Source organism: Diaphorina citri, unplaced genomic scaffold (genome assembly GCF_000475195.1).
Source record: "Diaphorina citri unplaced genomic scaffold, Diaci psyllid genome assembly version 1.1 scaffold373, whole genome shotgun sequence".
NCBI classification, from domain to species: Eukaryota; Metazoa; Arthropoda; class Insecta; order Hemiptera; family Psyllidae; genus Diaphorina; species Diaphorina citri.
The window spans coordinates 71,371-80,034 of NW_007377808.1; the positions used below are offsets into that span (position 1 = coordinate 71,371).

The 8,664-nt window shown below is 36.4% G+C and overlaps 1 long non-coding RNA gene across 1 annotated transcript; it reads right to left on the reverse strand.

Annotated features, from left to right (window-relative positions):
* Positions 1 to 365: 365 nt before the first annotated feature.
* Positions 366 to 5,746, reverse strand: LOC113466970. Its single transcript, XR_003391201.1, has 2 exons — positions 5,532 to 5,746; positions 366 to 569 (listed from the first exon to the last, which is right to left on the reverse strand). It is a non-coding gene; the product is annotated as an uncharacterized LOC113466970 (long non-coding RNA).
* Between the last annotated feature and the right edge of the window lie 2,918 nt (positions 5,747 to 8,664).

Below are 8,664 nucleotides of genomic sequence, written 5' to 3' on the forward strand. Positions count from 1 at the left end.
TAACTGCGTTTGTCTTTTCTATCAGTGTGATGTTACTCATTTTTCCAATCCTCCTCTGTCATTCTGTTAGGTTTCGTAAATTTTACTAATAAATACATACCTAGGGAAGGATCCCAGGAAATGCATTTTTACTTTCTATTACCCTTACGTATAGGGAACCTATACAAGGTAATGAGAAAGTATTGCAATCGGCCCAAATTTTCAAAATCGGGTAAGTTTAGTGGAGATGTCAAAGTTACATACTTTGTCGCGTAATTATTTGATTATGCAATGTGCAACATTAGAGAAGTTTAGTGGAGATGTCAAAGTTACATACTTTGCCGCGTAACTATTTGATTATGCAAAAGATTGCTGATCAATCGAGTGCCCAAGGCGGAGAAGTATAAGATATTGGCACTTGATTAGGAGAGTATCTATCCGAAATGGAGGAGCCTGATTTTCTTTTTGTTATGTGAGAGGTAGCAGTGGAATAATCTCTCTCTTGGGCCAGCCACACACTCTCAGTTACACCTGACAGGTACGGCTGAAAAGGTCCGCCTGTCAGGTCTACCTGATAGTGAGTGGCTGACCTTCCATTACAATGTGATAAATGATACCCAATAATTTACGAAATTACATCAATACCAAATTCAGAATAATTCTGAATTATTCACAATAATTGAATTAACAATTAACTCGTTCTTTCATACAAACTTGTGCTAATGTACCATATCGCCTGTAAGTGAGTAATCACAAGTTGTACACTGTAGAACTAGGCAGTAGACGGGTTTTCCTCTCGAATTCATAACAATGTGATAAATGATACCCGATAATTTACGAAATTACATCAATACCAAATTCAGAACAATTCTGAATTATTCACAATAATTGAATCAACAATTAACTCGGTCTTTCATACAAAATTGTGCTAATCTACCATATCGCCTGTAAGTGAGTAATCACAAGTTGTACACTGTAGAACTAGGCAGTAGACGGGTTTTCCTCTCGAATTCTACGCAATATCCTCATCTGAATATTGAGTCATCTTGTGCTGTGACGTAAGAAACTGAAGGTGACTACACACGATCAACAGACACGCAATTCCCCAGATGATCTCCTATCCGGACACCAACCACGCGCAACGTTGCTTAGCTTCGGTGATTTATTAGAAAGTGGTGCATTCAAAGTTCTATCACCGCGCTACTGGTTAGGCATTGGCCTGATTTCTTCCAAACCAGGCTTGGCTGCAACCCTACACATGATCGAGCACAGTTATACTTGATCGTTTGTAGGCAACTTAAACAAGTCTCAAACAATATTAAAGAACGAAGGCCAGCCTAGTTAGCTTAGTTGGTAGTGCGTCTGCCTTGTAAGCGCTAGGCCGCGGGTTCGATTCCCGCCCGGGGCGGATTTTAACTGCAACCCTACACATGATCAAGTACAGTTACTCTTGATCGTTTGTAGGCACCTTAAACAAGTCTCAAACAATATTAAAGAACGAAGGATTACAGTAAACATTAAGTTATACCTAAATACTCGTATGTATAGTACATCATGCCTATAATGTTAAGAGTAGGTACATATTATAGTAGAAGACGAATTTCCTGATCAAGGATACAGTACTTCAAGTGTGATCCTCTGTAGGCACCTTAAACAAGTCTCAAAGAATGTGAAAGAACGAAGAAATATAGTAAAAATTAACTACCTAAATATAGTGTCTCATGCCTATAAACTAAGAATACATATTATAGTAGAAGACAGATTTTCTGATCAAGGATACAGTACTTCAAGTGTGATCCTCTGTAGGCACCTTAAACAAGTCTCAAGGAATATGAAAGAACGAAGAAATATAGTAAAAATTAAGTACTTAAATATAGTACCTCGTGCCTATAAAGTTAAGAATATTGTATAGAAGACAGATTTTCTGGCAAGGTTATCCGGTGTTCCGCCTGTCAGGTCTACCTGATAGTGAGTGTGTGGCCTAAAGATCGGAGTAAAAAGAGGAAATTTAAATTGGGTTAAGCGTACTTTAATGCTTTGAGGTACGTCTCAAAGTCAAATGAGGTGAGCCAGTAAAAGGTACGAACCTTACAATAGAGAACTAACTTCAGTGTTTGTCACAAAATAAAAAATGTCGTTCCCCACTTTATCTTCTTCTTTTTTTCTTTCCCCGTGTTCAGACGAGGTCGGCGTTTTTCCTCAGCCTTTCAATCAACCAATTTCAATCAACCCTGGGGTGATTTCTTTGGGTTGACATTTGGTATTGACTACAGACATTTTACGAATGGATGCCCATTGACTACAGACATTTTACGAATGGATGCCCCTTTGCCATCCACCTTTGCTTTTCCTTTAGTTAGTGAAATTTTAGGCTGGTGCATAAACTGTTTAAAGTCTTCCAGCCAGATTTTGTTCCCCACGTTTCGTTAGAATAGATTAGTCTAGATTCTAGAAGTTTGTTTGTCAAACAAACGTCTTGTTTGTCAAAGACACTTCATTCAATTGCAGAGTAGGTACATAAATTTCTTTACTTACCTTTCAACATGATGCTGTCCCAATCATTATTCTGATCATAAATGACAGACCGTCTCACTCGCTGTGTATCCTGACTGGGGTAGACTTCCGGTCGTGCATCCCCCACACTAATATAAACACAAAGTATCACCAAACACAAAACGAACCGTATTAGCATTTTTCACCTTCGCATGCAATGTCTGAACTGAAATGACATCGAGTGTGGTTTTTTTTTTAGAACTGACTGAGTCATCCTACGCCTTTGAACGAAGACTCTTTCTGTCCTTGTCTTTCAAGACTAATTTTAGTTTCATAGTTTGGACAGATGGTGGGACCTGATGTTCTGTCTCTTTCGCTCTTGTTTTGATTGCTTATCAACGGGAGAACACCTTTTTCACACCTAATAGGTAGATGCTCAAACCTTTTTTCTACTCTTTATGGTCTTCTTGTTGGGTAAAATTTTTGTGAGCGCCGTATAACTATTTGATTATGCAATGTGCAACATTAGAGAAGTTTAGTGGAGATGTCAAAGTTGCATACTTTGCCGCGTAACTATTTGATTATGCAATGTGCAACATTAGAGAAGTTTAGTGGAGATGTCAAAGTTACTTTGCTCTATTTGCTTGTTGGGTAAAATTTGTGTGAGCGCCGCATAACTATTTGATTATGCAATGTGCAACATTAGAGAAGTTTAGTGGAGATGTCAAAGTTACTTTGCTCTATTTGCGTAAGTGCGTACCCATAATACCGTATGACGGGAACTGCGTTTGTCTTTTCTATCAGTGTGATTTTACTCATTTTTCCAATCCTCCTCTGTCATTCTGTTAGGTTTCGTAAATTTTACTAATAAATACATATCTAGGGAAAGATCTCAGGAAGTGCATTTTTTTCAATTGTTTCACATTGCAGAGTTTGAACATTATTAAAGGAACAAGATGGATATACCTACGAAACAAATACTGAAAATAGTGATTCTTCCACAATGATAGTTATAGACTCTTGACAGAAAATCACCAAACAAGGTTAACGTTTAGGGGTTTAGGACATTATATTCACCAACCAACTCTTTGATCACTGTCACGCCAGATATTATTGTATTTTTTTTTTTTTTTTTTGTTCTATCAATATTAAATTATTCAATACAAACGAAGACGTCTTTTTTCTTACATTTTCAATCTAGTACGTACGTATTTGTTGACACAAGTGGGTACTTATTTCAATAGATCAGTTGCGCTTACTTGGGTGATGTTTCAAGGTCATAGAGGAGGAAAAATGAGGACCAGTAATTGACCATTTATTAATAATTTTTACCCATTTGCAACTCCTCCATTCCATAGCATAGCTTACTTGGTGTGGAACTGTGTATATCCCCCCTTGGTGTGGAACTGTATATATCCCCCTTCCCTTTGATGCCTACCACTCAGGTCCAGACCGTCTTAACGTGTATGGCGGAAAAAAAGCTCGAGACCCAGATCTACACTGAGAAAAAAAAAACTAGGGTGCCGGAAGCCCAATCGGGTGACTGGGTTCTGGAACTCTAATATGGAAGCATTCCAAATCAGAGGAAGTAACCCTGAAGACGTCTTTTTTCTTACATTTTCAATTTAATACGTACGTATTTGTTGACATAAGTGGGTACTTATTTCAATTACATAGCTTACTTGGTGTGGAACTGTATATATCCCCCCTTGGTGTGGAACTGTGTATATCCCCCTTCCCTTTGATGGCCGCCACTCAGGTCCAGACCGTCTGAACGTGTATGGCGGAAAAAAGCTCGAGACCCAGATCTACACTGAGAAAAAAAACTAGGGTGCCGGAAGCCCAATCGGGTGACTGGGTTCTGGAACTCTAATATGGAAGCATTCCAAATCAGAGGAAGTAACCCTAACTTATTTGTTTCTAACTGATTTTTTCCCAACTTATTTGTTTCTAACTGATTTTTTCCCAACTTATTTGTTTCTAACTGATTTTTTCCCAACTTATTTGTTTCTAACTGGTTTTTTCCTAACTTATTTGTTTCTAACTGATTTTTTTCCTAACTTATTTGTTTCTAACTGATTTTTTCCTAACTTATTTGTTTCTAACTGATTTTTTCCTAACTTATTTGTTTCTAACTCAAGAGAGTTCTTCCACCCTAACTTGTGGTACCCTGTCAACAATTTTTTTTCTCAGTGTATCAGATGGTCTGAGTATGAGTGGTATAATGACCGATCATTTTCCATAGGAAGTACGCATAAGTTTTGGCCCCTGAAGAAAAACCTTATAGCATTGATGTTGTATTGTGACAATCCTTCAAAGTACTTTCTGTTGTATTAGCGAGTTGCAAGTCATGTTGTCATGAACCAATAATGCCTACAACTACAAAGTCAGATTAAAATGCAATGCCATCGCATCCCTTCTTTTGAAACTTTCTCTTTTTTTTTCAATGAAAAATTCTGTAGCCTCGATTTTTGTTATGGGCTCTTTCAGCCAAAGACTCTTGTCGGCGCTTAAGAAAGGTCTTAACAAAGAGGCATGTTTAAAGGCTCCTGAAGAAAAACCTTATAGCATTGATGTTGTATTGTGACAATTCTTCAAAGTACCTACTGTTGTGTTACCGAGTTGCAAGTCATGATATCATGAACCAATAATGCCTACAACTACAAAGTCAGATTAAAATGCAATGCCATCGAATCCCTTATTTATTCCGACTTTCTCTTTTTTCAATGAAAAATTCTCTAGCCTCGATTTTTGTTATGGGCTCTTTCAGCCAAAGACTCTTGTCGGCGCTTAAGAAAGGTCTTAACAAAGAGGCATGTTTAAAGGCTACTGAAGTATTTTGGACAGTGATGGATTTACAAGGGAGGACAAGGTATCATAAAGTCCATTATGATCATGAGGGTGGGCTAGAGGGGGCGGCATGTGGTGCACCCATGGGGTGTGACGAAAATAACAAGGAAAATTGAAATGAAATTTTGTATTTTTATTTTAATTTATTTTATTTTATTATTTTTTTTTAATCAAATATCTAGGTAGGGCTTATGAAATTATTTTTACACCTTAAACTTAAAGAAACTATCTATAAGGGACCCGTAAGGAGATCGCCAATAAAACAACATGTGAAAGGCACCCTCTTGTCTAGTGTTTTAACCAGCTCTTTCGTTGTCCTTACAAAGCTGAGTGCACCCCGAAATCGCCGGCATTATTGTTCCCTGGTTCGGGTTGTTCGATCCAATCTGTGTGAATCTTTTTTTTTTTTTTTTTTTTTTTTGATATGAACATATTTCCCTCCAGCAATTTTATTGGTAACACGACCTTTTAATAGGTCGTTCGCGCTTCGGGCCGACAAAAATGTTCACTTCAATAGATTTTTTCCTCTTCTTATTGCTCATCTTGAGTGATTTGGTATTCTGTCACCTATGAATAAAGCTAAAAATCTCTCAATGTGTTTAAACAAATTATAAATGGAGTACAAACTCTTTAGCACTCCGAAAATAAAACCAGAGCCGCTTGGAAGACCCAACCATTCGAAAATCAAAATCGACCTGTTTTGTTTTGTAATTTTTGTCTCCAGTAATTAAACAGAACATAAAGGCTCATAGGGAATCGCTTATTGTTTTAAATGGGGACTGTTGTAACGATGCCGACAGAGGACTTTGTAGACGTTATAATTCATTTGAAACGGTAGAGCTAGGAGCTAACGGCTATAAAACATGTTTTTTTCCTTTTATTCGACACAAAATCGTGAGTTGGATAATGCATTTTTGTACACAGTAGTTATATTTGTTGAATACAGTCATGACTTTGATTGAGCGAACATTGGTACTGTACCTTTTTAATTAACTTTGTCAGGTACCTATCTACCAATAGCGGATGTCCTTCACGTTAGAATTGGAAACAATACTGACTTTTATTTGGGCTGTGACTTCGATTATAATTATAACTTATCTATGTACATAACTACGAAGAGGTACCTATTAGTTGCTATGTAAAATATTCTTACAGTGTTAATAATATTTGATTATCTGAGTATGTATGTATGTTCATACCTATCCAAAAATAAAATTATTAATCGAGTCTGTTGATTCTTGTTGCATCAAAGTAACCTTATAACGAACCATGGTGTCCTCCTTTTTTAATTCTATTTCTGATTCCATTAAATACGAGTTTGTTTCTTGCTCAAATTAGAAAAGTTGAGAAACAAATAATATACAAATCAAACAGTAATTCTATTAACTTTTGAAAGAGATATGTACTACAAACAGTTCAACTTAAAACCCGTCAGGGAGTGGGAGATAAAGGAAGAAAGAAGGAGAGAGAGGGAGAGAGAAAGAGAGAGATTGTTTGCTAAAAGATAACTCAATTTCGAAATTAGAAGGAAAAACAGAAAGGCTGGGAGGAAAATAATGAAAAGAGAAACTGAAGAACGTTGGAAAGATTAAAAACTCAACTAATCTTCCAATCTTTGCTAATTTGGTTACCTACCTAAGTTGTGTTCTACTTTGTACGTACCAACCTATCTTTAAGAAACAAATAATATACAAATCAAACAGTAATTCTATTAACTTTTGAAACAGATATGTACCTATGTACTACAAACACATTGAGGAAAGGGAGAGAAAGAAAAAGAAAGAGAGAGGCAAAAGATTGTTTGCTAAAAGATAACTCAATTTCGGAATTAGAAGGAAAAACAGAAAGGCTGGGAGGAAAATAATGAAAAGAGAAACTGAAGAACGTTGGAAAGATTAAAAACTCAACTAATCTTCCAATCTTTGCTAATTTGGTTACCTACCTAAGTTGTGTTCTACTTTGTACGTACCAACCTATCTTGACTTTTCTTTACTTTTCGTTGAATTTTCCTTTCTTCAACGTAGAAATAGGTAGGTCCTACCTGCCCTAATGATATTATCTCATTTATCCTCAAAATTATACTCTCATTTTTTAATGTTGTTCGCTCATACTTCCACCATTTTTCCTTCCTTAGTAAATTTTGACATTTTTTAGTTGCTGTGCATAAAAAACAAAACAATCTCTGTGCTGATGAACACATAAAAGTTCCAAGTTTTCGTCTCTTTAACCGAAGCATATGCTAGAGTAGCTAGCCACTAGTTAACCTTGACAGAGAGGGAGGCATTTTTGCTTAGTTCATCTCTAAATTTAGTCAACATAATATGTCCATAAGAATGGCAAAAATGCCCAACGTAAAAAACAATATTTGTGGGACTTGTTACAATATTTGTATAAGGCAAGATTTTATCTATTATCGTTCTTGGAATTTTTTGCTGCTACCACTTGGCACCTTGGCAGCTATAGCAAAATCATTGGTATTTGTGATTCCATAATCAAGTCAATTTTAAGTCAAGTGTCAAACAGTGACTCTAAAAGGTTTCTCATCCCGTCATCTCGTCTCAAAAGGTCCTCAAAAATGTGACAAGATCAGGACAGGTGTCAAAACTATCAGGGTACTAGGTTCATCTCCTCATTATGTCAAATTAATTCTCTAGTCAAATATTTTGAATGGTCCATTATTTTGGATATCGTATCTTTTTTCACACAAAATCTTGAGGGCATTATCCCATTTGTTTATCTTAGAATCTGGTAAGGGTCTCTCGAGAGATGAACCCAACAGTTAACCCAACGCTCAGGGCATTTCGGATGCTAGGGAGTTTGCCATGTAGAATGTGGTAGAATCCGGGAGATCTTGTGGTTTTTTACTTGGGAGTGAACTATTCTTGTCAAATTTTCTCGAAAAATACACCCAACTACGTATCTACCCACACACTTATAATATGCTTCAGAGTTCAGACACAAAATGAAGCTTTAAGAAGAAGAAAAAAAGTTTGATAGAGGAAACTGACGGGATAGGAGAAAGACAGCCGTTCCGAGAACGAACCTTATCCGTTCAGGATATACATAATCCCTTTATTCAATACAGTTCTCGTCAATACATTTCTGGTTAATAATTAAAAATAAAAAAATCATCAGAGGTTTTTCCTATTTACAAAATATTTGTAGAAATCTCCGATTATTTACAAATTACCGCATGAATCGATTTGACAAAGAAGTCCAGCAGGGCTTTGGATTTTGAGATTCAAAACAATTTAGAATTTACTCGATCTGTAAAATGTAGATTTCCATTGAGAATTAACTACAAAGCAAACCAAATGTCTCTATCAGGATTCAAAACAATTT